At 42.1% G+C, this 24,288-nt stretch overlaps 2 long non-coding RNA genes across 2 annotated transcripts in view; one reads left to right on the forward strand and one right to left on the reverse strand.

The window, feature by feature from the left end:
• Window positions 1-9,321: 9,321 nt before the first annotated feature.
• The window catches only part of LOC134911889 (uncharacterized), a 79,670-nt gene continuing 64,703 nt past the window's right edge, over window positions 9,322-24,288 (reverse strand). The window contains exon 2 of the long non-coding RNA XR_010176937.1: window positions 9,322-9,863. This is a non-coding gene — a long non-coding RNA (uncharacterized LOC134911889). The remainder of the gene's footprint in view (window positions 9,864-24,288) is intronic.
• Window positions 9,498-10,884, forward strand: LOC134911888 (uncharacterized). The gene is made up of 3 exons (XR_010176935.1): window positions 9,498-9,578; window positions 9,654-9,866; window positions 10,483-10,884. It is a non-coding gene; the product is annotated as an uncharacterized LOC134911888 (long non-coding RNA).

The raw sequence follows: 24,288 nt of genomic DNA on the forward strand, positions 1-24,288 counted from the left end.
TGTCTCTCTCCTGTGGTTGTCTTCCAGGTTCCAGCTCCTGTCTCCAGACTTTTGCTATAAGAGACCCGCACCAGCATTCCATCTGCGGTGTAGCCTGACTCTCTGATCCATTCTGGACTCACCTGTTTCCAGCTACAACAATCACCTGCTTCCAGCCCAGCTTCCAGCAGTGTACAGCTTCTCTTAAAGGGCCGGTGTCCTTTCTGCGGTTTACCACTCTCCACCGGTATTATTATTTCACCGCTCTCAAACAATCACCTGCTTCCAGCCCAGCTTCCAGTAGTGTACAGCTTCTCTTAAAGGGCCGGTGTCCTTTTCTGCAGTTTACCACTCTCCACCGGTATTATTATTTCACCGCTCTCAAACTCCAAACTTCATTATTATTTAATCGCTCTCAAGTTCGTTTATTATTTAACTGGTCCCAGCCAGTATCCACTCCGTATCAACAACAGTCTGGTTCCAGCCAGTATCCACAGCAGCCGTTTTATCTTCAGCAGCCCAGCCTTTCCTGGAACACCGGCTGGTACGATCCTGGGTTCTCTCCATTGCTACAGTCAGGCCTGGTAAGGACTTTCCAGCTAGAAGCTTATAAGAACTGTCTCACACTACCAGTGCCTGTGGCCCTTGCCACCCTGTAGTACCCAGGAATTGTATTTATCCTCTGTTGACTTTTATGTTTCCTTTTACTGCTGCTGTGTTACGGAGTTTGTCATAATAAACATCATTGACTTTTATCCTGGTTGTCGTGGTCACGCCTTCGGGCAGTTATTCTATATGTTACTTACATGTCTAGGGGTCTGATACAACCTCCCAGGTTCCGTTACATCTCAGCCCCTACAACTGAGGCTGCCTCCCGTCAGCTCAGGCCCTCAGTTGTGACAGATACGCTATAAGAATCCTTTTGCCAATCTGCAGTTTCTTGTCTGGAGATTCCCAAGCTTTTTCAAATAACTCGTTCAGGTCATGAAAAGGGGTAAAGGTTACCTCAGGTTTCTTTCCCTTATACATGTGTACCCTCGTGTCAGGGACAGGGGGTTCCTCTGTGATATGCAAAACATCCTTTATTGTAATAATTATATATTGAATACTTTTAGACAATATTTGGCTGCACTTTTGCATCACCGTAGTCGACACTAGAGTTAGAATCCGTATCGGCATCAGTGTCTACCATTTGGGATAGTGGGCGCTTTTGAGACCCCGAGGGTCCCTAAGACATAGAGGCAGGCAGGGCCTGACTCTCTGCATAATTCCTGGACTCAGCTTTGTCCACCTTTTGTGTAATAAATTTACACTACTACTTAAAACATTCCACATATCCAAGTCGTGTCGGTGTTGCCGACGGAGACGCCACCTTTATTTGCTCCACCTCCTCACTAAGAAAGCCTTCTATCTCAGACATGTCGACACACCACACACTCAGGGAATCCTCTTATCTGAAGACAGTTCCCCCACAAGGCCCTTTGGAGAGACAGAGAGATTGTATGCCAGCACACACCCAGCGCCAATAACCCAGGAAACATAGTATGTTTACCCGGATAGCGCTGTGTTTATGTATTTGTGCCAAAATATGTGCCCCCCTCCTTCTTTAAAATCCTCCTTCACTGTGGTAAGCAGGGGAGAGTCCGTGGAGCTTCCTCTCAGCGGCGTGCTGTGGAGAAAATGGCGCTGGTGAGTGCTGAGGAACAAGCTCCGCCCCCTCAGGCCCAGCCTGTATATATACTTATTGCCAGATTTGGAGGTCCTTATTGCTGCCCAGGGCGGCCCCTGCGCCCTTACAGTGACTGCTGTGTGTGTGCTTTGTGGGAGCAATGGCGCACAGCGCTACCGCTGTGCGTTACCTCAGTGAATATCTGAAGTCTTCTGCCACCTTTGAAGTCTTCTTTCTTCTCATACTAACCCGGCTTTTATCTTCCGACTCTGTGAGGACGGCGGCGCGGCTCTGGGATGAACCCCATGGTGAGAACTGTGTTCCGACTTCCTCTGGAGCTAATGGTGTCCAGTAGCCTAAGAAACAGACCCTGACATTAAAGTAGGTCTGTTTCTCTCCCCTCAGTCCCTCGCTGCAGGGAGTCTGTTGCCAGCAGGCTCCCTGAAAATAAAAACCCAACAAATACTTTCTTTTCAGGAAAACTCAGGAGCGCTCCCTGTAATGCACCCAGTCTCCTCTGGGCACCATTATAAACTGAGGTCTGGAGGAGGGGCATAGAGGGAGGAGCCAGTGTACACCCATGCCTAAAGTTCTTTCTTAAAGTGCCCATGTCTCCTGCGGAGCCCGTCTATCCCCATGGTCCTTACAGAGTCCCCAGCATCCTCTAGGACGTAAGAGAAACAGCAGCTACCCGAATAGAGGAGAGTCCATGAATTTTGGACATTAACTCTATTAAAAGATTTTTACATATTAACATCTAGTAGCTCATCACACAGACACTAAGAGCACAAACACACATATATTGGCTATATATTAACCATATTGGCTAAATTTATTAACTCCAAATCCAGACCTCCATGGGTTAATAAATTTGATTTCCATTGATAATTTTTGTGTGATTTTGTTGTCAGCACATTCAACTATGTAAAGAACAAAGTATTTAATAAGAATATTTCATTCATTCAGATCTAGGACGTGTTATTTTAGTGTTCCCTTTATTTTTTTGAGCAGTATATATATATATATATATATATATATATATATATATATATATATGCAAAAGACAAATGAGGGGCGCGGAGTGTAAGTATAAAATTTGAACAGTTACTTTAATTGTAGTACATAGATACATACATCTCAGTTTTGATAAAACGGCACAGTCAGTCCCCCTCGGTGTCTCCGGATCACATCCGATAAGGAGACCTCCCGCCGGCGCTTCACCGCTCACCGCTCTCCGGTTAATGCGTTTTAGAATCAGGACAGCATGCAGGACGTTAGCACGTCAATTCAGTCGTTATCACACCAACGCGTTTCAACCATCAAGGTCTTCGTCAGGGGGTGTGGCTATTGATGGTCTAATCCCGTATTTATACACACAATGTTAATTAACCAATTGATCACACATCAGGTGAAATGGTAAAACAATTTACACTAAAAAGTTTTAAAACGTTCCAACACATCCACAGTACATCATTACAAAATATTGCACTAGTTATATATCGATACATTGAAAGTAATAATAAAACAATTTCTTATAATTTATATTCAAAATACAATAAAAAATATTTTCAGCCGTTAATTAGGCACAGGTGGCATATATTATAATGGGAAACAACAACCCCTTCATACAGGGGAAAGAAAAATGCATTTATAAATTTATTAAAAAACACATATATATATATATAAAAAAATATAGAAATATACATAAATTACTAACAGTAACACGAATCATAAAACTTGATAATTATGTTCCTGAAAGAGAGAAAAATAGATCTAAAGGGAGACATAAATGGACATAAGTCAAACTTCAATATAAATATACATGCATTGCTTAAACCACCATATATGGAATATATTTTATATACCGATATCAAAAATATTGCAAAGAATTAATATAGAGGCGGATCACTAGTAAGCAGGGCAAAGGATCCAATGGATCGACAACAATGCCCTCCAAAGTGAACCAACTCCACACCAATCTAATGCAAAAAAGGTATGATATCATATGTTTCATTTAGTCCATCCGGACTCAGTGTTTTTAGTGTATGGATCCAGTATGTCTCTCTTTTACTCAGTTTCTTTAAAATATCACCACCTCTAGGATCTGGAATAATATGTTCAATGGCTTTAAAACTGAAGTTGTTACGCAATAATCCTCCATTGCAGGAAACAAAATGTTTGGGAACCGAATGGTTAATCAATTTATTAGTTATACTCCTCATATGTTCTAGTACTCTTATTTTAAGCTGGCGTTTAGTTTTTCCAACATATCTAGCCCCACACTGACACTCCAGCAAGTATATAACAAACGTGGTTTGACAATTTATTAACCCCTTAATATCCCAATATTTAGTCCGATCAATATTCCATACTTTTTTCCTCTCTTTACTAACAAACGGGCAGACTTTACAGTGATTACATGGAAAACATCCATTAGTATTTTTCAACCATAGTTCATCTTTAATAACAGGAAGATTACTTGGAGCTAAAATATTTTTGAGGGTTTTTGCTCGTTTATAAATCACTTGTGGTTTATTGGGAAGTACTCCTTTAAGGACTGGGTCAAGTTCTAAAACACTCCAATGTATGGAAAGGATTTTTTATTTGTCTATTTTGAATATTGAAACCAGTAACAAATGGAATAAATGGTCTGTCACTTTTATTCCTCTCCTTATATATTAATAAATCGCTCCTCACTAATTTATCTGCTTTTTCTTTACATTTATTAATTACTTTAAGGGGATATTTTTTCTCCTTGAAACGCTCCACATATAATTCTGCTTGTTTTTCATACATTACCGTATCCGTACAATTTCTTTTTACCCGCAAAAATTGGGAATAGGGGATATTAGAAACCCAATTTTTTAGGTGGCAGCTGTTAAAATGGATATAATTATTACTGTCCACCTTCTTAATGTATGTGTAAGTATTAATATTTTTCCCTGGAGTCCATTCACTGGTATCCAACACCAAATCTAAATACTCAATTTTTTGACTTTGAAAATTGGAGGTGAATTTAAGATTATGTTGGTTGACATTTATAAATTTCATGAAGGAATTAAAATCGTCTTGAGTACCCTTCCAAACGATTAATATGTCATCTATGAACCTATTATATTGAACAATATTTTCCAAAAACGGGTTGTCTTTATAAATGACTTCAGATTCCCACTTGCCCAAGTACAAGTTGGCGAAGCTCGGCGCATACGGCGTACCCATCGCACAGCCTCTTTGTTGGTTGTAGAATTGACCCTCAAATAAAAAATAATTATTTTTTAAAACATATTCAATACAAGATAAGATGAATTCTCTCATAGTCTCTCCCATTTCATTATCACCTCTTAAAAAATATTCAATAGCATCTACACCTTCTTTATGTGGTATGCTGGTGTACAGTGATTCCACATCAACTGTACACCAGCTATACCCTGGATCCCACTCCAGTTTACTCAAGATATCTAGTATATGTGTAGAATCCTTAACAAATGACTTCAAGGTAGGTACATATTTCTTAATGAAAATATCAACATACTGAGACAATTTTGCTGTTGCCGAATCTATACCAGCTATTATAGGACGTCCTGGTGGTTTTTTGAGACATTTATGTATTTTCGTTGCAGTAATAATTATATCCATTTTAACAGCTGCCACCTAAAAAATTGGGTTTCCAATATCCCCTATTCCCAATTTTTGCGGGTAAAAAGAAATTGTACGGATACGGTAATGTATGAAAAACAAGCAGAATTATATGTGGAGCGTTTCAAGGAGAAAAAATATCCCCTTAAAGTAATTAATAAATGTAAAGAAAAAGCAGATAAATTAGTGAGGAGCGATTTATTAATATATAAGGAGAGGAATAAAAGTGACAGACCATTTATTCCATTTGTTACTGGTTTCAATATTCAAAATAGACAAATAAAAGAAATCCTTTCCAAACATTGGAGTGTTTTAGAACTTGACCCAGTCCTTAAAGGAGTACTTCCCAATAAACCACAAGTGATTTATAAACGAGCAAAAACCCTCAAAAATATTTTAGCTCCAAGTAATCTTCCTGTTATTAAAGATGAACTATGGTTGAAAAATACTAATGGATGTTTTCCATGTAATCACTGTAAAGTCTGCCCGTTTGTTAGTAAAGAGAGGAAAAAAGTATGGAATATTGATCGGACTAAATATTGGGATATTAAGGGGTTAATAAATTGTCAAACCACGTTTGTTATATACTTGCTGGAGTGTCAGTGTGGGGCTAGATATGTTGGAAAAACTAAACGCCAGCTTAAAATAAGAGTACTAGAACATATGAGGAGTATAACTAATAAATTGATTAACCATTCGGTTCCCAAACATTTTGTTTCCTGCAATGGAGGATTATTGCGTAACAACTTCAGTTTTAAAGCCATTGAACATATTATTCCAGATCCTAGAGGTGGTGATATTTTAAAGAAACTGAGTAAAAGAGAGACATACTGGATCCATACACTAAAAACACTGAGTCCGGATGGACTAAATGAAACATATGATATCATACCTTTTTTGCATTAGAATGGTGTGGAGTTGGTTCACTTTGGAGGGCATTGTTGTCGATCCATTGGATCCTTTGCCCTGCTTACTAGTGATCCGCCTCTATATTAATTCTTTGCAATATTTTTGATATCGGTATATAAAATATATTCCATATATGGTGGTTTAAGCAATGCATGTATATTTATATTGAAGTTTGACTTATGTCCATTTATGTCTCCCTTTAGATCTATTTTTCTCTCTTTCAGGAACATAATTATCAAGTTTTATGATTCGTGTTACTGTTAGTAATTTATGTATATTTCTATATATTTTTTTATATATATATATATATATATATATATATGTGTGTTTTTTAATAAATTTATAAATGCATTTTTCTTTCCCCTGTATGAAGGGGTTGTTGTTTCCCATTATAATATATGCCACCTGTGCCTAATTAACGGCTGAAAATATTTTTTATTGTATTTTGAATATAAATTATAAGAAATTGTTTTATTATTACTTTCAATGTATCGATATATAACTAGTGCAATATTTTGTAATGATGTACTGTGGATGTGTTGGAACGTTTTAAAACTTTTTAGTGTAAATTGTTTTACCATTTCACCTGATGTGTGATCAATTGGTTAATTAACATTGTGTGTATAAATACGGGATTAGACCATCAATAGCCACACCCCCTGACGAAGACCTTGATGGTTGAAACGCGTTGGCGTGATAACGACTGAATTGACGTGCTAACGTCCTGCATGCTGTCCTGATTCTAAAACGCATTAACCGGAGAGCGGTGAAGCGCCGGCGGGAGGTCTCCTTATCGGATGTGATCCGGAGACACCGAGGGGGACTGACTGTGCCGTTTTATCAAAACTGAGATGTATGTATCTATGTACTACAATTAAAGTAACTGTTCAAATTTTATACTTACACTCCGCGCCCCTCATTTGTCTTTTGCATGGTAACCATTGAGCCCGTGGTACGGCTCACATCTTGAGGAGGCTGCAGAGGACTTGCTTATTCAAAGGCGATTTCTTCAGGAGCATTTAATTAACTTTGACAAAGACTGTGATTTGGTGGATCAGCGCATATACTCTTCAATTTTATATATATATATATATATATATATACATACACACACACACACACTGAATCAGCCTTTCACCACAAAAGGCGCCTCGGCAGGTTCCACTAATAGTTAAATCTGCCCTCAAATGTGATCATCCAGTCTCCAATCTAGGGGAAAAATAAGAATTTACTCACCGGTAAATCTATTTCTCGTAGTCCGTAGTGGATGCTGGGGACTCCGTAAGGACCATGGGGAATAGACGGGCTCCGCAAGAGACTGGGCACTCTAAAGAAAGATTTAGGACTACCTGGTGTGCACTGGCTCCTCCCCCTATGACCCTCCTCCAAGCCTCAGTTAGGACACTGTGCCCGGAAGAGCTGACACAATGGGGTTTATTTACTAAGATTCGTATATTTCAGAATCATGTTCAAGTTCAATCGCGACTGACATCGACAGTGTAAACTTGCAACTTTTTGAATTGATTACGACTCATTTACTAAGCGTTCGTATTCGTATTTTTTCAATCTTCCGATGTCGATGTCATTCGTGCTTTTCTGCTGTTGATTGCGGCCGCGTTTGCTATTTCGCGGCCGCGTTGGGGTTTTTTTTTTTACGACTGCGTCACAAGTCTGTTACGGCAGTGATTTGGAATTTGCTGCCGCGTTTTGACTTCTAAGTTTCGTTTACGTCACGCGGCCGTGATTGGTTGTATTCGTAAAGGAGGAGTGTCTGTGCATGTTACTATAAAAACGCCCCAAACACTCCGCACCTCGTGGGTTTAGCTAGTGGAGAGGAGAGAGGAAGGTGTATTTGGAGTTGGTGAGTTTGGTGGAGTTTTTGGTGGATTTGGAGAGGAGTTTGGTGATTGTTGAGTGCTGTACTGTGTGTGTTAGGAGTCTTGTGAACTTTGTAGTATTGTTTTTTCCCAGTTTGTAAACTTTTTTGTCCTTGTTTTATTATTTCAGTCTTTTGTCATTGTTTGTGAGTGAGTGAGCGTGTGTTGGCTGTGTGGTGTGTAGTAGGAGTAGTGGAGGAGTGTGTTTTGTGTTTTCATTTTTCAGTGTTTTATGTTGTTTGTCATGTCCGACTCAGAGGTCAGTGTGGTGGCGGAGGTTAGTGAGGTGGAGGCTGGTAGTGAGGTGGAGGCTGGTAGTGAGGTGGAGGCTGGTAGTGAGGTGGAGGCTGGTAGTGAGGTGGAGGGGGGTAGTGAGAGGGAGGAGGTTAGTGAGGAGGAGGAGGAGGGGGTGCCTGTTGCTGGATTTTCCAGTGATAGTGATGGTGTTGTGGCTCCGCAGCCACGCACCACTACCAAGACTGGCAGGAATATAAAGTTCAGCTATGCTGAAAACATGGCGTTGGTACGTGAGCTGATGAAGCACCATCGCCAATTGTTTGGTCAGGATGCTGCCAGGGTGTCCTCCCGCAGGAAGTCTGCCCTGTGGGGGCAAGTTATACTTGCTGTAAATAGTGAGGGTGTGGTGAGGCGGACAGAGGACATGTGCCGCAAGCGATTTTACGATATTAAGCGGCGTGTCAAGGCCAAGATGGCCAAAGAGTCCAAATCTGCACGTAGAACCGGAGGTGGGCCACCTTTACGTGTAAGCTATCGGGACTGGGAGGAGCCTGTGCGGGCATTGATTCCTGGCGAGGTGGTGTCTGCTACTCATGTCCGGGATTCGGACCGACCCACGCAGGATGGTAAGTTTGTTTTGTATTATTGTTCTTAAAATGTGTGTTCAATTTCTTTAATGTAATTTTTAAAGTTTTAAGGATGTTTTTTTTGGCAAAAAACAGATTGCATGCCTATGCTCCCTTAAGGTGTGTTTGTTTTTTGAATGTGTTTTTTTGCTCCTTGGTTTTTTTTTTTTTTTTTTTTTTTTATAACAAAAACATGTGCATTTTTTTTAAATGTTTTTTTTTTTTTTTTGGTGCAATTTTTTGCGATAATGCTTGAACATGTGTGTTTGTTTTAAATCCTCAAAATGTATTTGTTTTAAGTAAAAACTTAAAAGCGGGGCAATTTTTAAAACATTAAATTATTTTAAAATTGCCAAGTACTGAATCTCTGCAATATCTGAGTCCAAAATCTTTTAGGTATAAACTTTATTGTGTGCCACATCAAGTACATTTTGATATTCAACTAAAAATCATGAATATAGAAGCTCTTAAGCTTATTTTTTTTATGGAAACCAAACCAAATAGATGCTTACAGTACATTAATGGTTTTCACTGGTTCATTTGACAAAAAACATGGTAATAATGTTGGGGTCACTTTTTCCACAGTCACACAGACCAGCCGCCCAGACAGGCCTCAGACCAGTCAGGATGATGGTGGTATTGCAGGTAAGTCTTCACTGTAGTCACATATTCTGAAAACACATAGAAGTACAAAATAATAATGCTAAATTTTGCACCTAGGTTCTGCTTCTGGAAGCCGACCTCCTGTAAGGCGCCCATCACAGGGCTTGGGACACTTACCCAGGAGGCCAACTAAGACACGGCGTCTTGGCTCTGATTCTGCACCTCCATCATCCCCACCCAGGCGAAGACTATCGGCAGTGTCACCCCAGCCACCACTGGCACTATTGGCGAGTTCGCAGAGTGATGAGCCCAGATCACCTCAGTTATCTGGTGAGTAAAAACATAAATTAAACACATAAGCAATAATATACACAGTACACTTAAGATGTTGTTAGTTGGTTTGGAGTTTACATGTTTTCCTCAACAAGCAATGTGATGTAACGTCTTCAATTGCTCAAGGTGCTTTATTAAAAATAGATAAGGTCTTAGTGGATGGTCTAGACAACCTATTTGTATGAAAAGAACAGATTTGAGTATACATTAAGCACACACACGTTCAAATTTTTCAAAAATATGAAGACAAATAAATTTTGGGTCAAAAAAATAAACCTATTACAGTGTTCACACATCGCCCCTGTCCAGTATGTAGATGGCTTACTTGCTCAGCTCCTCTGGACTATACAGGTAAGTAGTCTATATCGTGGTGAGGGGAGGGAATCTAACAGTGTAATGTTGTGGAGGGAAGTTAGTTAGGTGAGGAATATGCTAATTTGCCAATGTTTGCGCCTGTGTTGTTTTTTTAATCAAAAAATGTTAACAATTTTTTAAGTTGCAAAAAACAAGAGCTACTAATGCAAAAATGTAGTTTTAGGAATGTAATAATGTGTTGCATTAGCCTTGACAAATTCGAAAAATTACAACATTGCATGTTGCCTACCCCATACAGAGCACAACTTGATGTCCGCCGAGGACCAGCAGGGACCAGAACAACAGCCATCCTTCACACTGCAATTAACAGCTGTGGATCCAAGCATGCCAATCCAGTTGCAGGATATACCCCAACCATCCAGCAGTCCACAACTGGCACAAGCTCCGCCCCCAAGCCAAATTCCGGACGATTTTTGGGCAAGTTGGACAAGCCAACAGGCCCAAAGCAATGCCACCCTGACCCAACATACACAACACCTTGCCAGTCTGCCCCATCATCTACCGCGTATTAGTCGCAACTCGGGCAGACTAATAGTACAAGTAGGGAGAATGGCTACCTCTATGGAGCAAATTAGGGCAGAAAACAGCCAAATGAATGCTAATTTATCCCGCATTATAGATGAACAACAGCGACATCAGCAGGCACTAGTTCAGATAATTCAACACAATCAAGTGGTGAATGAGGCCTTATCCAGGATTGTAGCCAGCCACACTGCTACAAACACTCAGCTGATTGCCAGTTTAAATAATCTGAGCAGCAATATTGCTATGATGGGTGCTCAGCAAGTTACCTCCAGCTCGGGAACCACGACCCCTGTTCAAACGCCAGTAACCTCCCCTGTCCGGCGTTCATCAAGAGCACGTGCCAGTGAGCCAGCACCCAGCACACACAAAAGAAAAAAATAACATAAAACTTTTTGTGCAAATAAATAAAAGAATTTGTTAAAAAAACACATTCCTGTGTCCGTCTCCAAAATTTAAGAAGCTGGTCTGTATGTATGTAGTTATGTTTTTCAAGGGTAATGACTGTAAATGTTTTGTTAGCATCAACTAAGCACAATGGACACACCACTATAAACAACAAACAGTAAGTAACAGAACACACAATAGAAAGTAGAGCAAAGTGTTTAGTGAAGGATAATTACAGCATAATAAAACTTACCTGTGTCAAAGTCAGAAAAATGTCTCTATGCACGTTGCCATATTTGCACCGCACACTGGTCCGCGCTGCGCATGCGTACGCTCTCCCGTGAAGGCGCATACCCGCGATAGCGTGCACTCGCAGGCGCGGTATGCGTATTTACGGTAGAGTTTATGTAGTCGTAGCGTGCGACTCATTCGTTACAAATGTTCACAATTAATGTAGTTTGTAGATCATGGTCCCCTTGATAGATTCTGAAAGTTTGGTTAAAATAGAAGGTCCCTGGTTAAAGGAATCCCTCTTTGTATTGTACGAAGGGTCTGACAGGAATCATACAGCAGTGTTTGGTACCCATCGGAAGAGTATTTAATTAGTAATATTCCGGTGTTGGTTTGGAGCGTATTAATCGCTCGTGCGAATAGTTATGGACATAAGAAGTTTATGTCCATTACTATTATTTACACATACTCAGGTATGCAGCGGGAAACCCAGTTTCCCACCCACCTGAGCTGTTGGAAATCGTCACAGCCCACCTGTATGAATCACCCTATGACCTTTTGTTATGATGCAGGGCCGAATTCCTTCGGCCAATGGACAATGGGATTGTAGGACCATGAGATTGCATTGTGTGTGGGGCATAAATAGGCAGGCCGACCACATCCAGCTCTCACTCTCTCATCAACGGTTATCTGCTGATAGCCGGGAGCTGGATATCGAGGCGCAGGCGATCATACCCTTTGTGCGTAAGTTTCTCTCCGTAATCATTGTCTTTCTGTGAGCCAATTTCTCTCATCTCTCTCTCTCTCTGTTCTGTTCTCTCATATCTCCCCTAGACTAGGCTAGTATTGTATTGTATTAGATAGTATTGTATTGTATTGCATTTAGGTCAGTGTAGTATTGTCTTTTTGTATTTATTGTTTAGTTCTGTGGTTAGGAAGTCTCTGTTATATTGTAGTGTATCATTTGTACTGTTATCCCCTTTTTCAAATATTAGATATAATACAGTTAATAGGCTTTGGAACCTAAACCAGTATCTGTGTATTTTCTATAGTGTTAAGTGTTCACTTGAGCGTCGGTGACGCTCAAGCAGCTTTGTAGTTAGTCAGGTTACACAAGGTTGCACTTACACCCTGTATTCACATTAAGTTATTCTGTGTATTTCATTGGTATAAGGTTTAAACATTAAGGTATAGCGTTGTGAGCGTCTGCGCCGCTGGTGACCTCCTCGTGGTCTCGAGCGTATGCTACGCCATAGCGAATCATTACTCTAGTCATAACCAATAACGTGTCCTGTGATCACTGGGCCGTGAGCGAACGTGACGCTTGAGCGTCTCGCTTACGGCGGAGCGATCGTTACGCAAATAGCGTACCCTTACGGTACTTCTTAAGCAAACAGCGTACAGTGTTCTTAGACTTCATAAAGGGTTGTTTATACGACAAAAGTATTTAGAATTGTCAATTGGGGACTCGTCCTATCCTTCTCATATCCGCACTAGGTAGATCAGCAGACATTATCCCCCAGCAAAGGGTGGGAGGTTGTCTCCCAGTGCTGACGGGATAAGCGTCTGCTTCGCTTAGATAAAGAGTGCTGAAGGAATCCGGGAACCGGAAGTAAGAACAAAACGCTTGTGTCTTTTAAAAACTGTTTTATTTCTCTTCTGTCTTGCGTATACACGCACGCATACATTTATCTGCATTTCTTTTTCAATTTCGTATATCACTATTCCTGTTTGCCAATTTTTATAGTTGATAGAAAGTGCTAAAAAGAGATTTGCTGTTATTTCATAGTAAAGGTAATAGTTAAAGTATAGAACAACACACGATTTGTCTAGGAGACAAGGCAGTCAGTGTGGATTGCGGTAGATGATCAGGGATCATTTACATTGATAAAAGTATATATTGTGTTACGGTGGATCTTTGCATTGCGTACACGTGTCGCTAACAAAGACTAGCGTACGCAATCCAAAAGGCAGACGCACGCAGCGTACATTACGCAACGTAGCGTCTGGTTACGCTCACGTAGCTCAAGTCACGAAAAAGGTGAATTAGCGCAAAGCGAGAATTAGCGCAAAGGCGATAAGTAACGCACAGCGGTAGATAACGCGAAGCGGTAAATAACGCAAATCTATTTTTTGGAAAAAAATCTGAAATTTAGTTTAACAGATCCTGCTCCTAATTGGTAACACTGTTGGACTGAAGACAATTTCTGCGCAGAAATAGATATAGAAACAAAGTGTACATGTGTTGAGTGAGTGTGGTTTTGTATACATAAGTTTATACAACTTTAAGGTGGAACCAAAAGGAAAGCCGGGTACTCGTCAAGGGACATACGTGTAAGTGACATATACGGTGGCTAGGGAGGCATCCCTGGTTAAATAATATTTGAGCATTAGAGTATAGCGGACCATAAGGTAACAAGACCAGGAGGTCATAAGGTAACAAGACCAGGAGGTCGTAAGGTAAAAGGTCCGCTATAAAAGTCCAGTGGCACAACGCCTGGGGTGTTGGTGCAGAACCCATATAGGCCATACAAGCTCTTGCTGAAGGAATCGCGTCCGGAAACATCGATTCCATTGATCTTTCAGTACATAACAAGTAGTGCTTGTGTACTGAACGATTGGACCGCACGTAATTGTGTGCAGTAGTTAGTAATCTGACCTAATACCATTAGAGTAAAGTGGTCACAAACGCTATTTGTACATTCTGACGTGATTTGTGTAATTTTTTATTTTTAAAGGGAAGTTCGCTGGTCACTCAGGAACTATCTAACAACCCCACCTTTACTGGAAAGAGTAAGTGTCCTGCGGGTAACCCTCATATGTTCCAGTAAACTGAAGGTTCCATAGGGGCCCTGTATCGAGTACGCCAGCACCACGTCGGTGTGATCAGGTCGTATTGGTCGAGGTGGGCGAGTGAGTGGGGTACTCGGTAAACCGCCACCGCCGGCCTACTGTGGAGTAATTTGGTTGTCTGTAAAGGCTTGCTGAAAACCTTGATACAGAGATCCAAGGAGGACTAAGCAACACCTGCAGACTATGGGGGCCAGTTGCTCAGGTAGGGGGCGATCAACCTTGGTTCAGGTTGATTCTGTGAACCGACCAGTTGGGTCGGCACGATATGTAATGTGTGAAAAATATGGAAGTCACACCGAATCTTTATGTGATGAATGGGAGAGAATGACTGTACAAGACAGGGACAAATTCCCAAGAATAGGTAGCTTTAGTCCAGAAGTGTTGCAAAATTTAAGGAGGAGGATATGTCTCGTAAAATCAGCAAAGAGACGAATTCAACATCATGATTATTTACAGTTATGGCACCAGGAAGGTGAGATACAGAGAGGTTTGGCTCTGGCGGCAGGATCTGGGGCAGTCAGGAAGCTGATAGCCACAGCTCCTCCTCCACCATACATTGCAGGAGAGAAGTTGATTGCGGAGAGAAACGCACTGGGTTGTAAAACACAAACTCTTAGTAACCCTGTAAATGTTAATGATGTTAACCAAATAACTCATGCAAGTATTAACCCGTGCAAGATGTACCCTGTTTTGAACCTTCCTCAGGAGTGTGATCAAGAAGACGATTCAGCAACAATTTCAGCTCTCTCTCTTGCAGCCACCATAGCAGAGACCACAGTAGGCACAGCGACACCCACGAGATTAGTGAAAGCCCCTAGCGGAGGGATAGGTGAGGTCGTGTCAACGGGTAAGTACGGCACCATGCACTACACTGAAACAATTGTACCACAACAAGCAGTAGAATCTACACAGGAAGAGGCTGTTAGAATTGCTCCTGTAAGGGTAATAGCAGTTCCCAATGGAAAAACAGATGTGTCTGGAGCCACTCCCATAAGGAACATTGCCATGTACACTCCATTTTCCAGAATGGAATTAAGAACAATAGTGTCCGAATTTCCTGACCCCAGAAAGGACTTAGTTGCTAGCCAAAAATACATCAGGGATCTAGGTAACACTGTAGAACCCAACAACAAGGATTGGCAGATACTGCTAAGAGCTTGTTTACCTTCCAATGTTGACGCAACTCAATTTTTAGCTGACTGTGCATTGGATAAAGATGTACCGCTTACAGACGTGTACAACAAGGATAATGTAAAAAGGATAAATTTACAGCTAAAGGAGTATTTCCCAGCCGTTGTTAAATGGAATAAAATATTTTCCATTAAGCAAAAGGAGTCCGAAACGGCAACAGAATATTTTCACCGGGCACTATTAGAAATGGCAAAGTACACTGGTATAGAAGACATTAAGACCAACCCAAACCATCGAGAAGTAGCAGTATCTGTACTGATGGATGGTTTGAAAGAAACATTAAAAGCTAGGGTACAGACCACGCAGCCATGTTGGCGAGGTCTGTCAGTGTCCACATTGAGAGAGGCTGCTATTGATCACGACAGAAACATCACTAGGCACAGGGAATCGCAAAGTGATAAGTTGATGTCCGTAAGTATACAGGCGCTGACCACAAGGCAGCCTGCGTATGTACCACCGAATCCTGTGGGTAAGGCAAGTGTAATAACATGTTTTTCTTGTAACAGACCGGGACACTTTGCACGAGAATGTAGAACAAAGAATGTACAAAGATCTTTTCAACCCCCTAGACAACAACACAACACACGACATTGGGAGCAGGGTCCACAGAGGCGGAGTTTTGAGCCACATACAGGGGAAACAAAAAGATATCCCCCGAACAGAGATTGGCATGCCTCTGGTAGTTCCCAGCTAACCCCCTCACAAGTAGTTGCTGCCAACGGGATTCAGGGAGGTCAGCATACCCAATAGGGGTGTGGCCATACCTGTAATCTGCACCCAGTTAAGTTGATTGCTAGTCTTGGAAGCGAACCAGAAATTGCAATCAATGTAGCTGGTAAAACTTTAAACTTTCTTGTAGACACAGGGGCGGCCAAGTCAGTGATAAATTCGACAGTGGGCATGAGAACCACTGGTAGGACAATTCCAGCCATGGGAGTAACAGGAGTAGTCCAGCACTACCCTGTTAGCAAACCAGCCGAGATTACAATAGGGCCTTTGCATACCAAGCATTCCTTTTTGCTGGCTGCATCGGCACCAACTAATCTCCTGGGAAGAGACTTACTATGTAAAATGGGTTGCGTCATTTATTGTACTCCTGAAGGTGTATTCTTGGACATCCCTGAGAATCACGCTCAGGAAGTACGAGACATGTTAGACTCCCCATCAAAATTAATGTCACATTCCATTATGACAAATAGGAATCCATCCCAAGTAGAAGAGATGACATCTCAGATACCAGAGTCACTTTGGACAAAAGATGGACAGGACACTGGATTAATGGCAAACGTAGCTCCAGTAGTTGTACAAGTAAAAGATGGTAGGATAGCTCCAAAAATCCCACAGTATCCTCTGAAGCCAGAGGTGGAGTTAGGAGTTTTCCCAGTAATAGAGCGCTTGCTACAACAGGGCATTCTAGTAAGAACGTCCAGCACAGCAAATAGTCCCATCTTCCCTGTTAAAAAGAGTGAACAGCACTATTAAAAATAAATTGAGTAAAGTAATGACAGAGACAGGATTGACGTGGCCAGAAGCTTTACCCATTGTTTTGTATAGCATCAGAACCACTCCCAGGTCCCCCCTTAATCTGTCTCCTTTTGAAATCTTGTTTGGTCGACAACCGCATGTCATGATTAACCCTCAGGATGATTTGAAATGTAACAATGAAGTAACTGTAAAATACTTAATTAACATGAGTAAACAGTTGAGGAATCAAAATGATAATCTGAAGTTGGTGATTCCTGATTTACCAGATAGTAATTGTCATGACATTGAACCTGGGAATTATGTAATGATACGAAATTTTCTACGCTCAGGTTGTCTTATTGATAGATGGGAAGGACCATACCAGGTCTTATTGACTAGCACCACAGCATTGAAGGTTGCTGAGAGAGAGACTTGGGTCCATTCATCCCACTGCAAAAAGGTTGCTGATCCAGAGAAGTCCCGTGATAAGGAACAGACGGTAGAGGTTGTATCACTAGAGTGTCTGTTCCAGGAGGACTGAGGCAGCACCTGAGCCTTGAAGACCGAAAGCAGTTGTCGACTCCCTTCTCCCTTTTATTGTTTTTCTCCACTTCCCAGCCCCTCTCCCTTAAAATTTCTTTTTCCCCCTTCTCATTCTTCTCTATTTCCTCCTCAAAGATGGACTTGCCCCAAGAGACTGTGATCCGGATTTTGATGTTAACCATGATGTTGACCAGAGCAGTCTGTTCCGGCGAGAGTACCATAGAGGTCGAAAGAGGTTCTGGAATGGGTTCCGATTATGATGATGGAGGCGTAGTTTTCCAAGATCAACCAAACCAACAAGCAAAGGCGAGTATCAGAAAACGATCCGATAGAAGAAATTGTGATGGATTGTTAGCTGAAGAAAATTGTATCTGTAGGCTCTGTGATAATCTGGTTGAAGATGGATGCATAAAGAAATGCCAATCTAGTTTTAATATCCATATGGACCGGCATCCATTGAGTGACTATCACTCCTTAGTGGGTAACGTGTTAAACCAAACAGATTGTTGGGTATGCTCTCAAGTACCTCAGGGTCACAGCAAATCAGGGCTAGTACCATTTCCTTTAACGTTAGGGGAGGTACTTGAGCTAAGTGGTGGGAGACCGGTGGATCGGAGGTTTAACATCTCCAGCCCTCCTAGTTTGAAGCTCCACCAATACCATGTGGATAGGTCCCTCTTATGTTTCAACATCTCCAATCCCAGAAAACCGGGAAATTGGGAAGTGTCATGGAGCAACCTTACCATGACCTTTTCACACAGAGCAGATAGAATGCCTACAGATACAGAGCTCGTACGCCATATAGCCAGTAGAGGAAAATCTTTTCGGTATCGATATACCTTAGGAAATAGGATTACTAGAGTTGGAGAGGTATCACCAGGATACTGTGCACATATCGTACAAACTGATACGTGCATTAAGCAGATGGAAGAATTAGGGTCAGGAGATTTCACCTGGAAGGTTTGTAACATGGTCATGTCCTTCTCCGTCCCTTATGTTCTCCCCGATGACGCATATTTCATATGCGGGAGAAAGGCGTACAAGTGGCTTGCCCCAAACTCTGAAGGATTGTGTTATATTGGAAAAGTATTGCCTGAAGTGATGACTGTTACACATGACAAAATGAAGGACATACACCGTGGTGCCCAAGCTCCTTATACTCACACTCATTACGAGCACCGAGTTAAAAGACAACTGTCAGAAAGGTTAGAGCATCCGGCCTCTGATCTTATCCATGAATCCACCGGGATTCAGGTTCTGGTAGCGTTAGATTTCACTCGTACCGCTCGAGGTGTGATGAATTATAGATACATTTCCGCACTCGCCAATTTGTTAGATAATATCACTGAAATGTATGATGACACGTTTAGATACACTGGAAGAGAACTTCAAGCCTACAAAACAGAACTAGTTCAGCATAGGATGGTTCTTAATTATCTTACAGCAGTAACAGGCGGATATTGTGTTACATTGGCAACACAGTACGGCATAAAGTGTTGCACGTATATCACAAATAGCACCGAGGACCCGGTAGAGGTCATAGACCAAAAGATGGACGATATTCTCCAATTGAAGTGGGAATTTCGTCGAAAACACAATCTCACCCTTGCTGCTGTAGGTAATGAGCTGACTGGTTGGGTGTCATGGTTGAACCCGCGAAATTGGTTCTCCGGTTTAGGAGACTGGGCTCAAGGAGTCATAATGGATGTTGGAAAGTTTCTACTATGTATCTTGGGTGTCGTTATATCGATTGGATTGATATTTAGATGCGGGCAGGCTTTAATGAGGTGCAAACAAAGTACAAAAGTGATGAGCTTGAGGAGTGAGGAAACCGTAATTAACCTGGATTTGATTTATGACCCAATGATAGAAACCAGAATGTGATGAAAATGCGATTATACGGTCCGTTTCTTTCACCTGTTTTTCTGCTTTTCTCCAAGATACAAAGACCCCCTTGGACGAGGAAGTTGACGAGACGCTATACAGACAACAGACAAGCACCAAAGAAGAAGATTTGACAACTTTAAATATGGACACTTGATGAACTTTGCCATGGATCCCCAGTTTCCCTAGTATTTTTAAACTCACGCTAGCCCAACATTTTTGTAAATCTGATGGCTCAGACAAAGCTATTTGCTCATGCCCAAGGAGCAATACAGCGCAAAGAAGACGACTCTCAACAGATACCGAACACAACTTCAACAACAGATGTACATTTCCCTGACATAGAATATCATTGCATTTTTCGTAAGTGTTCTTTATCTTCATCTCTACAACCCACAGGTAACGACACACATAGACGATAGGGAATACAGGCACAGATAGCAGCAACCACATACCTCCCCCATTCATGTATCATCAACTAAAATGTGCATCCCCATTTTGTTACAACCACAGCCGAAATGAGCTCGGTAGAGTTTGACAGCCCATCCACAGACCTGTACCACAGGATAAGAAGGAATTCAAATGTATACTTCGCAATACCTCGAAGCTAGATTTACCACACGTACGGCACGATGATACATGACCCTCCAAACATGGACTCATACACACATGCTTCTACTTTCTCACTAGGTCATACCCTCTTCACACCTACTCCACTCTTCTCCCCTACCCAACCATGGAAATCAATTAACCCCTGACTTACATTTTTCTCCTTAAATATTTTAGAAGGTGGCAGTTATTATTGACTGCCAAAGGGTGGACTGTCAAAGTCAGAAAAATGTCTCTATGCACGTTGCCATATTTGCACCGCACACTGGTCCGCGCTGCGCATGCGTACGCTCTCCCGTGAAGGCGCATACCCGCGATAGCGTGCACTCGCAGGCGCGGTATGCGTATTTACGGTAGAGTTTATGTAGTCGTAGCGTGCGACTCATTCGTTACAAATGTTCACAATTAATGTAGTTTGTAGATCATGGTCCCCTTGATAGATTCTGAAAGTTTGGTTAAAATAGAAGGTCCCTGGTTAAAGGAATCCCTCTTTGTATTGTACGAAGGGTCTGACAGGAATCATACAGCAGTGTTTGGTACCCATCGGAAGAGTATTTAATTAGTAATATTCCGGTGTTGGTTTGGAGCGTATTAATCGCTCGTGCGAATAGTTATGGACATAAGAAGTTTATGTCCATTACTATTATTTACACATACTCAGGTATGCGGCGGGAAACCCAGTTTCCCACCCACCTGAGCTGTTGGAAATCGTCACAGCCCACCTGTATGAATCACCCTATGACCTTTTGTTATGATGCAGGGCCGAATTCCTTCGGCCAATGGACAATGGGATTGTAGGACCATGAGATTGCATTGTGTGTGGGGCATAAATAGGCAGGCCGACCACATCCAGCTCTCACTCTCTCATCAACGGTTATCTGCTGATAGCCGGGAGCTGGATATCGAGGCGCAGGCGATCATACCCTTTGTGCGTAAGTTTCTCTCCGTAATCATTGTCTTTCTGTGAGCCAATTTCTCTCATCTCTCTCTCTCTCTCTCTGTTCTGTTCTCTCATATCTCCCCTAGACTAGGCTAGTATTGTATTGTATTAGATAGTATTGTATTGTATTGCATTTAGGTCAGTGTAGTATTGTCTTTTTGTATTTATTGTTTAGTTCTGTGGTTAGGAAGTCTCTGTTATATTGTAGTGTATCATTTGTACTGTTATCCCCTTTTTCAAATATTAGATATAATACAGTTAATAGGCTTTGGAACCTAAACCAGTATCTGTGTATTTTCTATAGTGTTAAGTGTTCACTTGAGCGTCGGTGACGCTCAAGCAGCTTTGTAGTTAGTCAGGTTACACAAGGTTGCACTTACACCCTGTATTCACATTAAGTTATTCTGTGTATTTCATTGGTATAAGGTTTAAACATTAAGGTATAGCGTTGTGAGCGTCTGCGCCGCTGGTGACCTCCTCGTGGTCTCGAGCGTATGCTACGCCATAGCGAATCATTACTCTAGTCATAACCAATAACGTGTCCTGTGATCACTGGGCCGTGAGCGAACGTGAGCTTGAGCGTCTCGCCTACGGCGGAGCGATCGTTACGCAAATAGCGTACCCTTACGGTACTTCTTAAGCAAACAGCGTACAGTGTTCTTAGACTTCATAAAGGGTTGTTTATACGACAAAAGTATTTAGAATTGTCACCTGTAAAATATCGCAGGATCACTTCTTGACGTACCTGCCTCCCTACAATTGTACTCACACTGTCACCAGATGTATCTAACTCCTCTGCTTGCTGACTGCTTTCTCCCTCACCATGTGCCAGATGTTGACTTAAACACAGATTATGGAGAAAACAGCAGCAGAACACAATTCGAGTCACCTTTGAGGGACTATACAACAAAAGGCCACCAGATTTATCAAGACACCGAAAACGTGACTTCAGCACCCCAAAACATCTTTCTATCACATTCCGCGTAGCCTTATGTGCATGATTATAACTGTGTTCAGCAGGAGAATCAGGTACGGACAATGGAGTAAGGAGCCAAGAGTAGCAGCCGTAACCCCCATCACCTGAAAAACATATATAGTCAACATTAGGACATATGTTAGATTATTCTCTCACCTCCTCCAAAATCTAGGCTGTGGTTAAAAGACATACACACATAACATTTTCAACATACCCAACAGCCAGCCATCAGGCATTTGTCCCTCCTCAAATTTATCGAAGAGCGATGACTGACTGAGGATGAAGGAGTCATGGCAGGCACCAGGGTAACCTGCAACAACACTCATAATTTTTAAGTTTGCATCACAGACCACCTGGACATTAGTTGATTGATCCATATGCCTATTAGTATATATATACTGGCGGCCCTTAGGTGATCTCAGCTGAACGTGTGTGCAATCTATGGCCCCCAGCACATTGGGCATGCCAGCAAGCTCATAGAAAGCTACCCTGACAGCACTCCACTCCGACTCCTCAGTAGGGAAGCAGATTGAGGCTTTAATGTGTGGCTCCAACACATCCAAAACCTGAGTGGACATTAAATAAGCTAAGGTGAGTGTCATGTTAGGTATTCTCTACAATACTGTGGTGTTTCAACTTACACAAGCAACACTTAGCCATAACCGCATATGTATTTTTAGACTCACCTGCATCAAAGATTTTGAAAAGGTGGGCTGTGAGATCCCAATGACGTCGCCTGCCACAGCCTGGAAGCTCCCAGTAGCCATTAAGTGTAACACAGCCAGGAGTTTGTGTAGGCCTGAGACAGAGCGAGAGCGTGCTGTCTCAGGGTCTATGCCCAGTTTGACAAGGTCATACAGGTGAAAAATGTTGTTTCTATTTAGGCGGAACATCTGTATGACCCTATCATCGGACAATGCATTTAGGTTTAAACGACCTCTAAAAAAACGAGGCTGGCGCAGCCTCCGCGGTACCTGGACAACCTGTTGGCCATGTTCACTTACCTGGTCCTGATTCCTGGAATTCTCATGGAGCAGTCTAACGTATCCCACAGCCAACAAAAATCCATTGCCACACACCACAGCCGCCATTTCAGAGTGAGAGAAGTTCAGAATGTGCCTGAATCACTTTTATAGGGCCAAAAAAACAGGTGTGAGTAATGGATAATTCAGTTCACATGTAAACGCGGTTTTCAAAGGCTGGCGCGTTTTTTTTTAGGAAAAAAATGCGAATCGTAATTTTTCGCGGCCGCGAAACCATTTTCGCGGCAGCAAATACAATTACGAATGGTTAGTAAATGACCGAGATTCACATCTAAACAGGCGTAATTTGACCGATGGTGTATTCATTCGTAATTTTTCACTTGGACAAGAAAAAAAATACGAATGGCCTCATCACTGCCGTGATTACTGTTTAGTAAATGACCGAGATGCCACTTAGAACAAAAAACGCCATCACGGTCAAAATCGGGAGCTTAGTAAATATACCCCAATACGGAAGGATTTTGAATCCCGGGTAAGACTCATACCAGCCACACCAATCACACCATATAACTCGTGATAGGAACCCCGGTTAACAGTATGATAACAATGGATCCTCTGAACAGATGGCTCGCAACAACAACCCGATTTGTGTAACAATAACTATTTACAAGTATTGCAGACAATCCGCACTTGGGATGGGCGCCCAGCATCCACTACGGACTACGAGAAATAGAATTACCGGTGAGTGCGGATGACTCTGCAGCACCGAATGAAAGAACTCCAGGTCCTCCTCAGCCAGGGTATCAAATTTATAAAATAAAGCAAACGTGTTTGCCCCTGACCAAGTAGCAGTTCGGCAAAGTTGTAAAGCCGAGACCCCTCGGGCAGCCGCCCAAGATGAGCCCACCTTCCTTGTGGAATGGGCTTTTACAGATTTAGGCTGCGGTAGTCCCACCGCAGAATGAGCCAGCTGAATAGTGCTACAAATCCAGCGCGCGATAGTCTGCTTAGAAGCAGGTGCACCCAGCTTGTTGGGTGCATATAGAATAAACAGCGAGTCCGTTTTCCTGACTCCAGCCGTCCTGGAAACATAAATTTTCAGGGCCCTGACTAAGTCCAGAAACTTGGAATCCTCCAAGTCCCTAGTAGCCGCAGGCACCACAATATTGGTTCAAGTGAAAAGCTGATACCACCTTCGGGAGAAACTGAGGACGACCTATCCATATGGAAAATCAGATAGGGGCTTTTACAGGACAAAGCCGCCAATTCTGACACACGTCTGGCCGAAGCCAGAGCCAACAACATAACCACTTTCCACGTGAGATATTTTAAATCCACAGTCTTAAGTGGCTCAAACCAATGTGATTTCAGGAACTCCAAAACCAGATTGAGATCCCAAGGTGCCACTGGGGGCACAAAAGGAGGCTGAATATGCAGAACTCCCATGACAAAAGTCTGAAC

This window comes from Pseudophryne corroboree, chromosome 4, assembly GCF_028390025.1.
Source record: "Pseudophryne corroboree isolate aPseCor3 chromosome 4, aPseCor3.hap2, whole genome shotgun sequence".
Classification (NCBI taxonomy): Eukaryota; Metazoa; Chordata; class Amphibia; order Anura; family Myobatrachidae; genus Pseudophryne; species Pseudophryne corroboree.